General features: G+C 37.1%; 1 protein-coding gene and 1 long non-coding RNA gene across 11 annotated transcripts in view; one reads left to right on the plus strand and one right to left on the minus strand.

Moving 5' to 3' along the window:
- The window catches only part of sick (sickie), a 1,461,343-nt gene that overhangs the window by 1,141,992 nt on the left and 298,883 nt on the right, over positions 1–20,468 (minus strand). The gene's annotated exons all lie outside the window — the stretch shown is intronic.
- The window catches only part of LOC145682054 (uncharacterized), an 83,490-nt gene continuing 80,762 nt past the window's right edge, over positions 17,741–20,468 (plus strand). Inside the window, exon 1 of the long non-coding RNA XR_014130885.1 lies at positions 17,741–17,847. This is a non-coding gene — a long non-coding RNA (uncharacterized LOC145682054). The remainder of the gene's footprint in view (positions 17,848–20,468) is intronic.

Genomic DNA, 20,468 nt, shown 5'->3' on the forward strand with positions numbered 1-20,468 from the left:
GAACTCGAGCTATAGCGATGCTTCCGCTGAACATTGATGTAAAAACAAACTGAGTTGTTCATCATTGCGACCACTAATTCACCCTTGCGGTCGACCTCGAGGTCGCGATGTAGCATATATTTTCGGCATGCGCTTACCCATTTGAATCCATGTGTTTGTGCGACCGCGACTTAAACCTCGACCTCGATCACGAAGTATCTTCGGCATGTCCCTACCCTAAGTCTACTAATCCTGAAAAAGTAAAGAAAGAAAAACAAAGCCCTTGTACTTTTCAATAGATTCAAAAATTTCATAATCCTTATTTGTTGAAGGAACGGTGTTTAGATGTCCCTGCATTTGCATTTTCTATCTTACAATTAAATTATTAGGTAACTAATTTTTAAATATAAATATTTTATAAGTTTTTTCATGGAAAATGTAGGTTTTCTGCTTATATTGAAAATAATGGAAGTTTACAGAAAAGTGAAAATTGAGTTTTGGTATTTTCTCGACAATATCTTTAATGATTCTTCTTCTTATTTTCATAAATTAGTGTATGATAAGCATGTCTAGCATAATCGATTTAATTTCAGAATTGTTACCAGATAGTGAAAAATCATGTGTTAGAAACCCTACCTCAATTTGTTTATGTATAATAGCGAGACACTTAGTTAAGTATTTTGTTTGTCTTTTTGTTATTTGGTTATGTTCTGAATAGGCCTTAACAACACGGCCACACCTGCTTTAATCGTGAAACCAGCAATGGAGCGGGGCGTACAGAAATAAATTGACGGATTCTGAAGAGTGACAGAAAGAAAGAGTACGTTTTTTTCTTAATGTATAAAAGTGGTAAAGCGCGCATCTCTGGTGCGTGGGATCTCATGTTCAATCCCAGCCTTGTGCTGTCTTACGTACCAAAATTCGCTTAAGTTTTTCGCTCATAAAACAAAATTGACACGGTCAACTGTCCTAGGGTTTCGAAATTTTTATTCTCTGTACCAAAATGCATCGAATTCATATCCTGAAGTCCACTGCACAGAACTTTGTTTTATATATATATATATATATATATATATATATATATATATATATATATATATATATATGGCTGTGTTACGTGCATTCTCCCTATGCAAAATTGCTAAAGTTTTTCGCCCATAAAAGAAAAATTGAAACGGTCGATTGTCTTGGGGTTTCGAAATTTAGATTCTGTGTATCAAAATCGAATGTGTACCCTGGGGTCCGGTCAAGGGTGCCGATTTCTCTGTAAATTTGGGAGGGGGGGCATTCAGATGCAGAAAGCATATATGAGAATTTCACGACAAATTGCGTTCAAATTATGCCAAATATTTTAATTTTACAAATACAATGAGGGGGCCTACATGAGCTTTGGGGGGGGGCAGGCCCCCTCGGCCCCCCAGAATCGGCGCCCTTGGGTCCGGTGCACAGAACTTTTATATTTTGTGTATGTGGCTGTCTAATTGAAGGTGTCAGAGGATAAAAATGTTATGTAACAAACTAAATTTGGAAAATTGATTTTCACAACTATGTATGTTAACATACGATCCTTCACCGTTTCCAAATCTCTTCACTGGGGCGGAGACTCACTAAATGATGTGTTATTTAGCATGACTAACATATAACACGTGCATGAACCGCCAGAAGTCAACCTTTTGAAAACTCTATCATAACACCCTCCTATGTTGGGAGCGCTTCAATTATGGGATGGTAAACTTTAAATTTCATTTTTCAAAAATTTTCTCGTAACGAGATATATTGCACTTCGCTCTTAAATGCATGATTTTGTATTCTTGCCTAGTTCTCTTTTTCTCCCTCTTATTTCTTAATGGAAAATATGTTCGCTCACAACATTAGTTGTTCTCAGTGATAAGTAAGTTTATTTTCGGTTTTATAAACTTACTAAAGTACACATAATATCACTCGTACCACTGAAATAGTACGATACTTTCTTCCTTTCATTGTTAAATTATTTTGTTCGTCCATAGATGCATTCCACGTTCCAAGCCGGTTTCTGTTAGAAGATTCGAGGTAGCTGCTGCAGGGGCAGCTGAGAAAAGCGTCTGATGAACTATGTGCACGTCTTGTCCCTATGATTCTCCTGAGACGTGATTCAGGATGCTCCAAACATCGATCCCCGAGATGGTATTCTTCTTCTAACCTTTATTTCCGGCCTCCCTTTTCTCCAGAGGAGCAGAGCCCTTTTGGGGGCGAGCCCTGTGACTCAGCTCGTTACGCTCCCACGGCCTCCCGATGGGCTACAACAGAGGTCGCTCTTGCCATTAACAGTATTTTCCTGAATCCTTTGCGGATTCTCCACAAACTGTGAATACGACATGGGGATATTCAGTGTGGCTACCCACGGAGGAAAGTTACAAAAATATTTCATCTGCTACGTAATGTACGATTCATTTTCTACTCTTCCAAATTGTGATGCATAAGTGAAAATGAAATGTAATCTTTCGTGGACAACTTCCCACGATCCACGATTACGTCCTTTAGACTAAGAATGTAAAGCAAGTGATTGATGATGGAAGAATTGGTGGAATGAGAAAGTGGAAGGAAATGAGAAAATCCCGGACACGAAGTTGTCCAGCACTAGCTTACTTGGCTGGGGATTGAACCAGAGACCCCACGAACTAGAGGTAAACTCTCTACCACTGAGCCACCTTGCTGCTCTAAGACGATATGTAATTGTTAATTACTGCCACCTATAGGGTCTATTTTGAGGGAAAATGATAGAACTAGATTATGTTTATAAGAAAGAAAGAGTGTAGATGAGGCGTAAAATCAAATCTTTATCCTACACCAAACATTTCTCTGTTAAACAAATATAGTTCTGTGTGCAAATCTTAGTTGAATTATTAAATTTTTTAGAGGGAGGGGTCCGGACCTACTAGGAATACCCGTGGCTGCGACAATGATTGAGTATCCGAACAATAGACCCCTTCTCGGTTGTTATTCTTCTATTGAAGCTGGAAGTGATAAAAAGCAATAAAACTTACGGTCCCAATATTTATTTCCATAGGGCAAAGGCGATAGCGAGAAACTATTTTTGATCCAGGTTTAGACTTCAACGAATAGGTTCCATATCCGACTATCTTCCTCTATTCCAAACACGAGTAACGCATGTAAAACTTCGGGGGCCGCGGTGGCTCAGTGGTAGAGCGTTCACCTCTCGTGCTTAAGGTCCCGGGTTCGATCCCAGCCCCCGCCAAGTGAACTTTGTGGTGGCCAAACACCGTGTGCGTGGGTTTCCTCGGGGTTCTCCCGTTTCCTCCCACTTTCTTCATTCCACCATTTCATTCATTCCTCATAATCACCGTTTCCTTTAGCCTAACCGGCATAGCCGTGGGACGTAAAACTGAAAAATTTCATTTTTTTTTTTGCATGTAAAACTTCCGGATTCAATATTGGATGTATTACTTGGAAGCCTACCTTAATTTCTCAAGTAAACAAAACTCAGTGTTTCCCTATGACGTAAAGTGGTTTTCAGATATTCATGTGTAACATCTTGGTAGTAATTACTACACCATGATCGCACACCCTGAATTTTTTGTTGGAAGAGGTCCAAGCTTAGAGGGGCGGTCCAATACTACTCGTACAAACCATTAGGTCTATGTAGTATTCAATCGGTATTATTCTGCACACGGAAAGACAATAATCAACTGTAAAAATACTTCCTCCTATATTTTCAGAAAAAAAAAGATAAAACTAGATTGTTTTTGTAAGAGAAAGCATACAGATGAAGTGTGCCATCAAATAATCATGCTACAGAATCATTTCTCTGTTTAACAAGTATAGTTTCATTGAGAAGGTATTCATATATATGTTGAGTTTGGAAGTTTGGGGGGTCCGGATGAGTTGGACAATACCTGTGGGCGCGCCTCTTACCATGAGTATGAAATGTACCCTTGGAATGCTTGGAAGAGACCACGCCTTAAACGTCAAGAGGTTTGAGCCAGACAGTACATAGGACCATATTGGCTGAGAAACGCAAGCTATTGATGAGTTTCCAGGATGGGAGTTCGATACCTCTTAATTCAATCATTGGCTGCTGCTTTGTTTTTAACGTTCATTTTCAGCATCGATACTTTTTGAGATGGGGCTCTACTACCATCGACTTCATATCCTAGTCAAGTGCGAGGGTAGTTTCAAAAGTGTTTGGTCTAACACTAAAATAACACGCCACTAGGTTATAAGCCGTACCAACTTCTCTTTTAATCCTATATTCAAACAAAACGAAAGTGACAGAAATAAACCACTTCCGGTTTTAATGTTGATTGTTATATAGAGTGAAAACGGAAACGAGATAGCGAGAAGCAATTTTCTGCAATCAATTAAGAATACAAAGAATTTCTTCCATCTAGATTCTAATTCCGGTTTGTAGCGATTTCTCCCACTTCCGGTTTCAATATTAATTGAGACAATATCACACCATAAAAACCAAACTTCTTTGCGGGGTGTACACGTGACACTGCCACTTGTTAAAATATCAGTTGCATGAAAACAGTTGTTAATGAAAATACCTCTATATATGCACAGAACTTTTTAAGTTCAAACAGATTGTTCTTAAAAGTACGAGTAGCTGCAGTATTCAATTACAAGAAGAGAAGCAAATTTAAAATAATAATGACTTGAGCTGCAATATCCGGAGTCAGTAGTGAGATCTTATAATCGAGCTGTCCTGAAGGCGAAGTGCTGTGGTGGGAACGGTGTATACTGTTAGGATTGATCTTAATTTGTGTACCTGAAAAGAACCGGATTTATGTCCCAGTCAAGGTCCGGAATCTACGATAATAGTAGGTCCTGTCCTTAATGATCTTGGTGTTGTATAAAGGAGTCAAACATAAAAACTCTCAATAACGACTCACACTGAGAAAGAAAAACGTATGTAGGTACGCAAAAAACGTAGGTTACAAGCATAAAACCTCTAGTTTTAGGATTTTACGTGCAACCCTACGTAACCTGCAGCATATGTATAAGGGAAAACATATGTTTTATAATATTTTCCATATAAATGTTCCATCTATACATACTCTCCGTACGAAAGAAAGGATTGTATATAGACAGTAAGGATGTCACATACAGATGAACGTATGCAACATACAGCTGACATATGTAACATACGTATACGCAATATAAGGAAAACTTTTAGATGTAAGACATTCTGTAGCGATATGATGTAATATATACGCGGGTAAAGGCAGTACGTATGTATCATATATGTTCCGTACAGATTTCCATAGTAAATATATGGATTTCGTATATTTATACAATATACCGCTGTCCGGATAACGGATTTTTCTCAGTTCATGCTTCAAGCACACACCTAACTAAGTGCTGCTGTATTTCCGGATGTAAGCATTTTTTTATTATATTCATGTATTTTTAACAAAGCTTTGTAAAGAAGTGTAAATTATATATTGGAGGACATGGTAATCTATAAACAACGTCACCATCACAACTAGAGAACTCTTGCTGCTTCCTTTGTGACCAATCATGATATACACAACAATCACAAGATCTAGGCTACTATTTTAAGACAAACGTAAGTCTTAGATACTTATTGAAGTCAAGAGTTAGCTACACTGTACTCAGCGGGAAGTCGAGCAGCGAATTTCAATGAAGCATTTTTTTTTGGGGGGGGGTCTATTTTTATGAAATAGCATTTGATATTCTTCTATAGCTACTACTTAGTTTTCTTTTGGCTACTGTATTGTGCTAACATTTGGAAAAGATCGCGGACGTGATTCCGAATATCTTGGTCGAAATACAAATTGAATAAGCGTGTAAGAACAGCAGATGAAAAAAGAAGTCGTGCAAGGAAATGTCTGTTGAATTATAAATTTGCCTAAAGCAGAGAAATACAACTACGAAAAGAGACGCTGGACAGTGTTTATGTTAAGCCTAGAACAAACTCCAAAATCAAAGTTATGCATTTAACTACGACAGGATTCAGCTTTTAAATTAGAGTACGTGCCTTCGGTGCTGATGGTCCGGGTTCGATTTCTGGTGAGAGCTTATGTGGTTTCAAAACCACGTTAAGCTTTATGTTCACATCTTATGTAGTTCCTCTGCTAGAAGAAACACTTACTCCCAATCCAAGCAACTAATTACGAGTGGTTCCAAGATTTTAAATATTTTTCAGTGACTTTTTAAAATGACAGGAATAACTGGAAAATATGAAATAATTGATGAATTTCTATGAAATTAAATATGAGCTTTAAATAATAATGATACTACTACTACTACTACTACTACTATTACTGCTGCTACTACTACTACTACCACTATTACTACTGCTACTACTACTACTACCACTATTACAACTACTACTACTACGACTACTATTACCACTACTACTACCAATACTACTAGCACTACTACTACTACTACTACAAATACTACTAACACTACTACTATTACCACTAATACTACTTCTATTATCACCACTAATACTACTATTACTACCATTACCACCACTACTACTACTACTACTACTGTTACCACTACCACTACTACTATTACTGTTACCATCACTACTAGTACTACTAGTTGTGGTACTAATTAATAATAATAAGAAGAAGAATGGCTACATGATTAGTATACACGTCTTAAATATGGAAGATCTGAGTTCGATAGTACAAATGAGGATAGTACAACAACATTTGATGCTGCATAAAATCACTTTTTATGGTGTCATATTTATAACTCTATAGTTGTAAACATGAAATATAGGTTTCCTACATTGTGCAGAAATAATCATCCTGTGGAAATTATCATGCTATAAGTTGTCTTTGATATGCACTCATTTATTTTGACTTAAGTATAGCCCTTGTAATAAGTTTACACTTGTAACATTACACTTGTAAACATGAAATACTGGTTTTCTTCCTTGTGAAAAAGCACTCCGCCACTGGAATTTTTATTGTACTGAATGTTCTTGTATATACACTCACTGATTTTAACCGTCAAATTGATTTTTATGACAGACTATTGTTAATCAGTACCCAAAATTCAACATCAGCAAGCATATTTTTATCACACGCTACTCTAGCTAACAGTTTTAAGTTGGTCACAAGGTCGTGGGTGAGGTTAGATTTACATCGAAGTTACACCACCTGAATGTGACGTAATGTCACGTGGTATTATCATGGGGGGGGTCAAAGTGGAACAATACGAACCCTGCTGGGCTTCTAACCCCCTTCGCTCGCTGAGGCTCGCTCAGCTATTTCGTAACGTAAGTAAATAATTTTTCATCCATTATATATTACGCATAAGGACCAATGACTATTATTTTTATCTAATTTTAATGACAAAAGTGTTATTAAAATAAAAAAGACAAGAAATTTCCTTGGTCTGGGTTTGAATCAACGCCAAAAACGATTTTCACTACTATACCCGTGCACCAGAATCCTCGGTCACGAGCACTAATAGCAGTTGCTATTTGATTTGTGTTATATGTATGCTACATGGCGAGAAACGGATAATTTCAACCAATCAGAACCATGTATTTACCTCATATGGCTAGGGTTGAGCGTGATTAAAATATGCTACATGGCGAGAAACGGATAACTTCAACCAATCAGAACCATGTATTTAGCTCATATGGCTAGGGTTGAGCGTGATTAAAATATGCTACATGGCGAGAAACGGATAACTTCAACCAATCAGAACCATGTATTTACCTCATATGGCTAGGGTTGAGCGTGATTAAAATATGCTACATGGCGAGAAACGGATAACTTCAACCAATCAGAACCATGTATTTACCTCATATGGCTAGGGTTGAGCGTGATTAAAATATGCTACATGGCGAGAAACGGATAACTTCAACCAATCAGAACCATGTATTTACCTCATATGGCTAGGGTTGAGCGTGATTAAAATTTGCTACATGGCGAGAAACGGATAACTTCAACCAATCAGAACGATGTATTTACCACATATGGCTAGGTTCGAGCGTGCTTGAAATATATGCCACTAGCAATATAAGGGGTACAATGCTATTGATTTAATTCTACTTACGCATGGAATAACTTCTTTATAAGTTAATTTGTACTGTACAACAAAACAGGAGGGGAGAAATTTACATTTTCCTACATACAGTGCCAGAGTACTTCTAATTTCTTGCTTGCAAAACTATGGAACATCACAATTTTTACCAATTCATTCGTTTTCCATCTCTGCCCACTTCTCCCCAGAAATACTATTCGTCATAAACGTTATACAGCAACTCTCCCCTGCCATCTATGAGCAAAGGGAAAAAATAACTTTTTTGCTTCTCTCCATTCTCTTTTATTATTACTGCTATCATTCCGAAAGCAGTAAAGAAGCAAGTAGAAACAAGCAAAACAATGAAGAAGAAGAAGCTGAAGCAATAACAGCAGATAACATTGATCAAACAACGAAAGCTGAAAAAAAAAAAAAGAGTCGGTAACTTCTGCAGCAGCGATGCAATGCGAGGAAGACCGTATCTCAACTGGGAAATATAAATTCTAGCTCAGTGACAAATGACTGTCGCTAAATGAGCCTATAAAAAAGAACTTAATTGTCCGCAAAATCGATTGACTTCTTACGTACATACCAGAGATATGAAAAGGCTAATTTTCAACATAAAAAAATACAACAAACGAAGGCAAATTAGGGTAGATTATTGAAGGTTAGAATCCCCCAAAATTCTCTATTTTACACAGGTTAAAATGGCATTTTATGTGATTTTTCAAGTCCCTCCAATGCGTGTATTTTTAGGTAAATACTATAACCTCGTTTTTCCTGGGCACTGTATTATAGCAAATTAACAGCGCATTGTTTGGGGAAGGCATTGAGCAATAGCCCTGCCCTTAAGTTCGAGAATCACATGGTTTTTAATAAATTGTGTGCTTATAAAGAATGTCAAACTCTTAAATCAGTGTACAATTTCCCCATCCCCAGGGAAAATCTAAAATGGCGCTACTGTAAACTATGCAGATGCATAGTGTATTGCCTTCTTTTCAGTGTAATATCTATTTTTATAGGTAAAATAATCGAAGAAGAGGCCACAGGCAAATAAATATCCCGTATTTACTCGCGTAATTTTCGCACTTTTTTAGACAAAAAAAGTTGTTTGAAACAAGGGTGCGTAAATTATGCGGAGAAAATAATTAGCCACATCAGTGAACATCATCCAATTTTTTCCCCAGTCAAAATAACACGAAAATACCGGTACACATTTTCTTTGTAGCAAGAATTCACAACAAACAACTAATTCTAAATTTGTAGGAAAAGAACATCCACTCCAACTTCATAAAACTCCAACTTCATTTTGATTTTGAGTTTAGCGTCCCATTGATTAAGAAGTCGTGTGATTTCTTATCTTACAACAATAGCTTTGCTGCGTTGCCAATTGTTCATTAGCTACCGTAATTGATTCCTGGAAAAATGCTGTTTCACAAAAAGTTTCCGCGTGCGCAAATTACACGAGGAAAATAAAATATACAGAAAATGCCCTTCAAAATTGGGATGCGAAAATTATGCGAGGGCGAAAATTATGCGCGTATTTACGGTAATCTATATAGACTTGATCAAAGCGTTCGATAAGGTGAATCATGATAGGTTGGTTTACAGACTTAAATCAATTCAGTTTTTGATTTCGACTAATTAATCAGTTTAAATTTCTACTTAGAAAACAGAAAACAATTTATAGTATATAAAGCTTGCAAATTGACAGAATATTTACGGTTAACACGAATTGAATTTAGTCTTTTTTTTGTGGAAATATAATAATCCTATAATGTCTTTGACAAATCATAAAACTCCAACTTCATTTTGATTTTGAGTTTAGCGTCCCATTGAGCAGCGAGGCTATATCAGACGTGGACCTACAGTTTAACGTTGAATCCAAGCCACATGAGCTCTCGCTCAGAATCAAACCGGGTCTTCCACGCCAAAGGCGCGTACGCTAACCGCGTAGCCACGAAGGAGCACAAAACTCCAATTTACTGTACATGCAAGATAAACAGTATTGAGAAAACCATAAAACATTTATAAGTATTATGCTCATATAAATTGTATAAGACTTTTTGGACAGCTGTATAAAAATCTTGGATTCACATTTAGAATTTTCAAAGAATTGGTTAACACTCAGACCACCCCGAAATTTATATGAGGCTAAAAAAAAGAGTAGAAGCAAAGCAGGGGCGTCATATAGGGGGGCAGGAGGGGGCAATTGCCTTCCCCCCAAGAGTTTGAGAAATACATATACTTTAATCGATTGTCTAGTAATATACTAGTATATAACGTGAAAGTCGTGTCGGCGGGGCTCTTGTCCCCCTTAAGCGAAGTCTGAAATAACGCCCCTGAACCAAAGTAGAAAAGTTGAGAATAGATTTGGAAAATATTTGACATATAGAGAAGCACCCGATTGCATATACGATAATCTGTAAACAGGAACTTGAACACATGGGGCAGCATTCAGAGAGAATTCGTTAATCGAGGGTTAGTCTCAGGCTAGTTAGTTATCATACTCACTCTTTACTAAGGAAGGTGCACGTTATGGTATTCAGAGTCTACTTTCAGTACAACTAAAATGATTATTTGGGTATGATTAACTTATATAACCCCTATGCATCGGGTGAGAAAAATAAATGTGGCAACTACGGAAAAGTAGATGAGCGCATGTGTAGTCTGTAAAAATTGAAAATATATGAAATACGAAATACGAAACGTTGTGTCGCACGCTAAACCGACAGAGGGTAAAAGATTAGCCTCTGCTCTAGATTAATTAGCCATATGTGAATAACTTCGTCAAATATTACGTCCTAATCAGAGACTCTGAATACAATTTTGATAACCATCCGTTAGTCAACCCCGTAGTATGGCTTTAATCAAACGTCAAAACGTCTCTGCATAAGGCCCATGAAATCTAAAACAGATGGGAAGCATACACGAAATGCTATTTTTATACAAACTGTTTCATAATAGCATTTATTGCGTGGACTTACTTAATGAATTTAGAATTTGAGTTCCTACAGATATAACCCAATCAGGTCCTGCACAACTGCTATATAAGACAGTCACCAGTATCTAGATTGAATGCAGCTTACAATAGATTAGTGAGAACAAGTGTACTGGATGCCAATGTTTGAATGCAGCTTACAATAGATTACTGAAAACAAGTGTACTGGATGTCAATGTTAACGTATAAGAAGGTTAAGAGCGTACGTATGCAATATTAAAGAGAATCCTTTGAAAATGGTAAACGAATTCTTTTTAAACACTTAAGAGGCCTTATCACTGCGAAATTAAAATACCGCTAATTTTACAGTAATTATGTGATGTCTTCAAATAGATAAAAGATAATCGAAAAGTGGAACAAGACCTCCCTAGACAGTATTATTTTGCCTGAGATACCGTTATCGCGACTCATTTATCTGCTTTCGATTTCCAGCCATTTAGAAAACCGGCATTTATTTTCGCGTTTCTAAATAACAGCAAACGAAAATCTACTAGGTGACTCGTGATAACGGTCAACTCAAGCAAAATAACATCGTCTAGGGAGGTCTTGATTCACTTTTCGATTATCTTTTATCTATTTGAAGATATCACATAATTACTGTAAAATTAGCGGTATTTTAATTTCGCAGTGATAGAAACTCTTAAGTATTGTACATGTTACCAAACTTAACCACTTGGCGTGATAGTTCTTTGTAGGCTTGAGACGCTCCAACGCCATCTGATAGCGACCGGATGATCTACGTTCAGCCTAGCGACTAACAGGTAATCAGTCAGTGCACTGTGTTGCCCTGTCTCTAACAGGAGTGTCAGAAGCTTTCTAAACTTAGTAACCGTCACGTTTTTTTTAAATTTACGTGACTCCCCAGTTTGCCTCACGAATTAGGAAGCACGAACCGGGAATCGAACTTGACGCGAGTTCAATTCTCTAACCACAATAACACAGTGTTCTCATTATACATGCTACGGACATTATAACTAAGTTCTTCAGTCTGCTGTATCCTGCAATAAAATATACCGGGTGTTCAGAAAGTAACTATGCTGTTTATAACTTGCCGTATTTTATTTTCCATTGCCTTTATAGACCTTTCCCTTCAACGTACACCATAGAAAGTAATCCGGTGGAGTCAAGTCGGGTCGGGTTCAAATATATTAAACAATGGAAAATGTTATATTACTAATTGACAGTCATATCAGTCATCACTTAGCACACTATAACATGGCACTGCATAGTTACTTTCTGAACACCCGGTATAAACTCTGCTGAATATCTTGCCTTAATTTCTGGTTTCATCTTAAAGTTTCATGATGGTCTGAGTATTGGCAGCACCACGAATCGAAATTCTTAAAACAAATTTCTCCATCCGGAATTCCTTGTCTAAGTATGATGTAATAGAGTGAACGAAAGGAGGCATATGTTCAAATAATGATAAGAATGGCGCGTAAAGCCAAAATGAAGAAATACCCTCGGTTGAATCTCGAGGTCAAAAAATTAATAACACGTCCGATAGGAAAGTAAATACCATATCAGACGATTAGGAGAGGTTTCTGTCCATTAGACTCCCTCCCCAACGCACACATACACACTTTCAGCCAGAAGATAAGAAACAGGATATTGACCGCGAGACACGGCCAACCACTCGCTTGATTTGGTGCTGGATTGGATTGGATGGCCGAGAGACATCCACGCTTTTATTAGCCAATTGGCAGGGAATAAAAACTCACTTTCATTTCTAGCCAGGCTCTTCGCACACACACACACACACACACACACACACACACACATATATATATATATATATATATATATATATATATATATATACCCAATTCTCTCACTCACATAAGATGTGATGTTTGTTGTGTTTCAGGAAAATTTCTTTAATATTTCGGTTTTCCATATGAACTGAAGTTTCCAATTTTTCTACTACTACTACTACTACTACTACTACTACTACTACTACTACTACTACTACTACTACTAATAATAATAATAATAATAAAATATTTTCACAGTTTTAAAGTTACGTTAGACTTCTTGAAACAGATCTATAACTTCAAATTGCAATAGCGTAATAGTGAGAGATGAAACCTCTTAAGGAATAAATTTCTACCACTTTCATTTTCAGTAGAGCAATACGGATGAAGATGATATATATATATACGGGGGCGGATCCAGGATATAATCAAGGGAGGAGCTAAACCATATTTTGCCGTTTTATCCAGTGCAAAGCAGGATTGAAGCCCATTTTATCCAGTGTATACCTAAGCGTCAAGGAGGGGCTATAGCCCCTATAGTCCCCTTGGACCCGCCACTATATATATATATATATATATATATATATATATATATATATATATATATATATATATATATATATATATATATATGAGATGAATTCAAGAAGCCTATTATGACAATCTATTACAAGTTTTAGTTCTATGGCAGTTAATGTTGAAACCGGAAGTGGTTGATTGTCACCACATTCGGTTTGAATAAAGGACTAACGGAGGACATGGAATCTTTTCTTGGAACAATGAATCGACTCCAGAAAACCGCGTCACGATATTTCTGATGGTTTTTACTGTACGTAAATTAATATTTAAACCGAAAGTACTTGTTAATTCGGTAGAATTTTGCGGGTAAGTTTACTTGAGTCACTTAATTGATTTAGAAAAACAATAAAAAAAACAACAAAAAAACATCTTATCGCTATCTATTTCCATTTCTGTTCTATGGCGATCAAAGTTGAAAGTGGAAATGATTCATTTTTACCATTTTCGGTTTGAATACAGGGTGAGCGGAGAAGATATAAATAGTACCTATTCTTGGGACGATAAATCAATTTGAAAAAATGCTTCACGATATATTTTACCGTTTATGCTCTGATGCTTGTCAACAGACTGATGGACGGACAAAGTCGTTCTATAAGACGTCGATACTTACACATAGCATAGTTTGGAAGTCTAAGTTTCCGTAAATTCCTCTCGTAAACTTAATCTATACACTGATGGGTGAGGCAATGAAAATATCAGTGACAACTGGGGTGATGGGAAAACAATTACTCCTAAAATGTACTGCAACCCACATTACAGCAGCATATATGTGGTTGCGTAAGAGCAAGGGTTTCACTGAACGTTCTAGTTCTGTCTACTTTAATATGTAAAATCTATTTAAAGCAAATTCATTGTCTGATAGGAGAGATTAGGTACTTACTTACGAGACCAAATCTTTTCGCTGCTAAGTCAGTTGAAGAATTTGGTTACTGATGTTAAGTAATAACAAGTAAGGTGTTGCGAGTGCGTTACATGTAAGTTAAATTTTGAGTTTCAATTGCCATTACTATTTTCAGTAACTATAGTGGTTTCGTGTTTTCGAATAGTCGTCAGAGGCAGGGGAGTAGCTTCTGGGGGGAAACAGCCCTCCCATTTAACTTTCCTGACGTTTGAGGGGGATTATTTCAATATAACACTTATTATTCTATATGACACATTACGAACACGAATGTATAAATGAAGCATAGAACGGTTCACACAGAAAAAAAATGAAAGCATGATCTGGTCCCATTTCTATTACTGGGACATCCAGAAATAATAAACATTTCTTAAGGCTTTAAGTTAAAAGAGATATAACGCCTGGACCTGATTTGTAAAGCATGGAATGGAAAGAGCAAACCATTTCCAAAAAATGGAAAATAATTTAAGACGTTGTTGCTGCCCCATCACTAAAGCAAATTTTAACTCTTTAAGATGAAGCATAAATGCATTCTGGAGCCTCATTCTGTAACAGTTTGCGTCAAACAAACGCAAAATTTCCATTGTACTTTGCGATAGTCTACATTGCAGTTATAACTATTTTTATTATTATTAGTATTTGCATTACGTTGCGATGCGTAAATTTTAAGATGGGGGTTTGAGTCCTACTTCAGTGAAACACTAACTGGAGTTCTAGAAGTAATAAAAATATGCAAGGTTTTAAACTTTAGGGGCGCATATTTCGTATTTTGTAGGAGAGGCCAACTTCTTCTTCTTCTTTTTTTTTTTTTTTTTTTTTTTTTTGCTACAGAAGGCCAAATATTAGTGATTGTCCTCACAGAAAAAGTTTCAAGTTACGGCGCTAGTTAAGAGTCCCTTCAGTTCGTGTGGCCCATGGTTCGATTCTCTGTGGGGCAAAACTTACCAATGGTGGCTTGATATTGTAAAACAACTATCGTTGTGCATAAAATGGTATCAAATTCCGGTCTAGAAAATCAGAATATTTGAAGCAAATGCGCTGACTATGCATCACACACAGTCTGAAAAATCATAGCTGCAGAATGAAAGAGCTAAATTTTAACTACATTTTGCCGCAGAACTTCGATCGAATTCATGTTAAAATGACTCGTGCAAGCTTTCCTTTAACATTTACAACAAAATCACTATGAATGTGATGTTCCTTGAAGTAAGCATTATAATGCCCATAGTACAGTGCAACCATAACCATTGTATGCAACATATTTGGATTATTTCTTTGGAATCCACCGGCAAAAATAATACCAGTAGTACTGACGGAAGTAAATCATGCTTAACCCATCTACTGGACTACCAGAAAAATAATGCCGGAAGTACCGATGGAAGTAAGTCATGCTTAACCCATCCATTGGGCCACCAGAAAAAAAATAATACCGGGAATACTGATGGAAATAAGTAATGGTTATCCCGTCTACTGGACTACCAGAAAAGTAATACCGAGGATACTGATGGAAGTAAGTCATGCTTGACCTATCCTATCAACTGAACTACCAGGGAAAGTATTACCGGAAGTACTGACGGACGTGAACCGTACGTAACCCATTTTATTGAGCTACCTCTAAAATAACCTTGTGCTCAGCTGTATAATATTAATAAATAATGAATAATTTTCTCTATATTTTACTGAAATTTAACAAAATTTCCATTAAAAATTTTCCTACACTTTGTGAGAAGTGCTTCTCAAATGACGATTAATAACAGGTAGTTCATTTTTCAAAATTTATTACTGTTATTAATATTAGTATTGAGTTGAGAATGAGAACCGTTCGTGTTCTACGAAGAAAAATACCAGAACAAAGAAAAAACAGTTCAAACACGAAAACCGCGTCATGTTTTGAGCACAGAACTTTCCACCTAGATACAAAGAATTGTAAAATTGTGAATGAATATTTTAAGGAGGGCTTCAATCGCTTAAGAGAAATGACATCTTCTTTAGACTGAATAAGAACAGTTAGGCGCATCACGAATTGGAACTACAACATTCATGCGATATATAAAAAAAAGCGCTTTTGTCTTTGAACTTGGGACGTTCTCAGAAAAGAAAAAGCATTGTAAAAACACAAACGAATCAACTAATATCAAAATCAATGAAAAGTTTCTATTTTCAGAACCAAACTGCATATATATATTGATGTTGAACGAAATTCGTGGAAGGTCAAACAGGAGAATGAAAATTCCTTCAATATATTTGGAAAAGGATTAGCTGTCGAAGTTATTTCTAAGGGAGCCACATGGAAGTTCAGTCAGCCTTAATGCCAAGGAACTCTGGTTCAGGCCCGGTCAAGATAAAGAATCAGTTTACAGTTTCCTAGTCCTGTCATAATTCAATGGATTATGACACGAATTTCCTTTATACGAAATACGTACAACTCTTAAGACAGTAACTGAAATATAATTAAAATGATAGTTGTTCAGTTAGCGATAATTTTAAGTAATTATATCACATTAACTGTGGTGGAGAGCATGGTGGCTCAGGGGTAAGGCGCTTATCTCTGATGCGTAATGTCCGTGGTTCGATTCCTGGCCATGTAAGTTTGTGATCAAAAACGTCTGTCAGTGAGTTTTCTTGGGATACTCTCGTTTCGTTCCGTTTTTTCATTCCATCAATTCTTCCATTATCATTCAATTGCTTTAATCATCGTCTCCCTTAGCCTATCGTGGGATGTTAAACTGAAAGATTTCATTTCTCATTAACCACAGTCTGTATTGTCTGTGGGTATTCTTAGAAGTATTACAAGAGATACGACAAGTCTGAAAGCGTTAACTGAAAGATATTCAAATTTAAAGTTTAAGAGTGATAGTAATTTTAGGTTCGTGTGTCTCCCCACAACCATGGAACTTGTGATGTCAACCGGCTCGGCTCAGTTCAACTGAGCCATCCGCTCGGTTGCGATGATCTATCGGCTTGGTTCGGCTCAGCTCAGGTGAGCCATCAGTTCGAGCCGGCTCGGTTCGACTCGGCTCGCTCGGGTGAGCCATCGGCTCGCTTCGGCTCAACTCAAGTGAGCCATCGGCTCGAGCCGGCTCGGTTGGGTGAGCTGTTGGCTCGGCTCACTTCTCGGCTCGGCTCGGTGATGACTGAACTGTGAGCCGAGCCGCTCGAGGCGTTGACAACACTACATGGAACACGGAAGTGGCTCTGGGCCACTTACCGGGATTCTGGATTTCAGTGGTGCACTTACCAATCACAGCACTGCTCTGATTGTGTCATTTTATAGGATCGTTGTCATTCTACAGTGCAGATGCTATTTCTGGCTAATGGCATCACATTTAAGGAAACAACATTTCTATTAATGTCCCCATTCACACAGCTGAGGATATTGTTGCGTGGTTTGAGGAACATCGGTTACAAGTTAACACCTCCTCCGGCCAACCCAATTCCCGAACCTGAGGGAGAGGGCAGATTTCCGCTTCTATCTACTCTCACGGAACGACAGTGAGTGATACTCTGCATCCAGAATGGTGTAACATTTTAGTCGCTACCATTCACGACTTTTAAGACTCTCTTCCATGTCGCATCGAAGTTGCTCTGATGACGGAAAGTGGCCCAATACCATTAATCTGGTAAGTTAAATTTTCCAACTGTTTCCATTATTTTGATACTATCTGTATATCTCAACTTTTATTTAAATTTATCATTGAGACATCTTTAGACAAAACAATGTCCCAACTAGTTTTTCCCCTCTTTGTGTATCTTCAATGTTGCTCTTTTTTCAACAACTTTATCAACATCGCTTTGCGTTTTCTTCACTTGCTCTTTGAAATTTCCTTCCAACCAGGTAATCCTCATTCTTTTCGAAATCCATATTATGAAGCTTCCATTTTTTCTTTAAATTTCCGTAGTGTTGCTTGCTTGTAAGTTTCTACGTGGCAGAGAATGTCTGTGTGAAGTCCCGCCTTGTTTACTGTGAAGGCCAGATTCTCCACATGTCACACAGCTCGCAAAGAATTTCCTCAAAACTTTGTTCATCTTATAAAGAGAGAGGGAATGAGTAAAATGTCACACGTGGACCTCTGTGCAGCCGCTTTTGAAAGCAGCTCCCTTCCTAAATTGCGTCTTTATCCTCAAAAGTCTGTTGGATAACTCAGGAGTACAGGGGGAAGATATTTCACATATGCTTCAGACGGGAGAAGTAGACACAGCAAGGGGTTAACAAAACTACACAAAAGTTGTTTTGTCTCTTAATAAAAGTGCGACAACTGCAAAAACTTTCCGTCACTTTAGCAGAACGAAATGCTGACTCCTCTGCTGTAGAAGTTTTTTGTTTTACATTATGTACGCCGTTCCAGTTGGATGAAAATACACCTTAAAATCTACAAAATTGTACATGCCATACAACCAATGTTCTTTGATTTTTTTTAAAAAATATGTTTTAATAAGTACTATGGTTATCCATATTTTGTGAAGAAGTTTCTCAATTAATTAAAGCGCGATATTTTCTTAATTAATGTTGAAACCCGCAAGTGGTAGTGATTTACCACTTTTATTTTAGTGGAGTGATTAGAGTGGAGAAGGAATATACTCTTTTGACGCTTAATTGTTTGCGAAAATCCGCTTCTCGCTATATATTACTGTTTTTACTTTAGCAATCTGGAGTAAAACTGAGAGGGAACGCGGGGGAACGTCATCTCCCCACTTCCAGAAAATATCTGTGTCGTCCCCCCTGTTTCTAAAAAAAAATTACAATGGGCAAAGATAGACCGCAAGTAAGTCAAACTTGCCGTCAAGCATCCCCCTACTTTTCAGATCCACTTTTACCCACTGCTAGCAGCAATCAACGTTAAAACTAGAAGTGGTTGGTTTATGTCACTTCCGGTTTGAATGGAGAGTTAAGAGAGAGGATGGTGCCTATTCTTAGAACGCTAAATTTGTTAAAAACGGCCTGTTGCTATTTTATTATTATTATTATTATTATTATTATTATTATTATTATTATTATTATTATTATTATTATTATTATTATTGTAGATCTGATTTGAAACAGAAAGTTATAGTGGATATCTATAACTTCCGGTTTTAGTACTGAATTAAGAATGGAAATAAATATATTTTTGGGACACTTAATTGATTACAGATAACTATTTCTCGCTATCTGTTTTTCGTTTTTATTTCATAGCAATCAACGTACAAACCGGAAGCACTTCCTGTGGATAAATCACCTCAATTCCTCCATTAATTCTGATCCTCTACATTCTGCTCAAAATAGATAGTGTACACTGGCGTCTCTGGCATGTAAAATTTGGGGAATGGGGGGACATCAAGGAAAGTGATTTAAATGGTACTACCAAGCCCAACCTCTTTATTTTCTTCGATTCCATTTGTTAGCTTTCTACTTATCTTCACGGACGGCCTGAGGTATATCAAAAAGTCTGTTATAATCCTTATAATCCTTTCATAGCCTGAATATTATATTCCAAATAGCGTAATTATTATTTATATGTTATTCTGTCGTTAGTAAATAAAGTAGAATAAAATATTGAATATTTTGTACTTCAAAATATTGAGGGGGACGCGTCCCCCTCGCCCCCACCGCCAGATACGCCCATGGATAGTAATCTATCAACGAGTTCTTGAGTTTTTTGCCTCCCGGATGGGCGGATAACGAGAAGCGGTTATTCTCGAATTGATTTTATGTTCTAAGAACAGATATCACCTTATCTATTAATTTTTGATTCAAAATAGATATCACAGAAGTCAACCACCTCTAGGGATGCGCACGAGTCGAGTCGAGTCAAGATTTAAGCCTGTCTCGACTCGAAAATATGTTTGTCTCGACTCGACAGTTTCTGTGTCGACTCAGCTCGGATTCGAGACGAGACGTCTCGAAATACGAGTCGAGACAAAATATACGTGTTAAAATTTACACATACATCAGCCAGAACATTATGACTACCTACCTAATTGTCAATATGTGCACCTTTGGCACGGATAACAACGGCGCGACGCGTCTTGGCATGGACGCAATGATCCTTGGTAGGTCGTTTGGCACCACATGTGCACAGACAGGTTCATACCCTATTGCGTTCATGCGAACATAAACACAGTAATTATAACTATGCTAATTTACTACAGACTGCCAATTGCTCATTCAGAGAATTTATGAAGCTCACTTTATCGCAATAGTTTTATACAAACTAGATATAGGCTAGTAATAATAGTTTTATACAAACTAGATAATCAAATA

Source organism: Thermobia domestica, chromosome 3 (genome assembly GCF_964235325.1).
Source record: "Thermobia domestica chromosome 3, izTheDome1.hap1.1, whole genome shotgun sequence".
NCBI lineage: Eukaryota > Metazoa > Arthropoda > Insecta > Zygentoma > Lepismatidae > Thermobia > Thermobia domestica.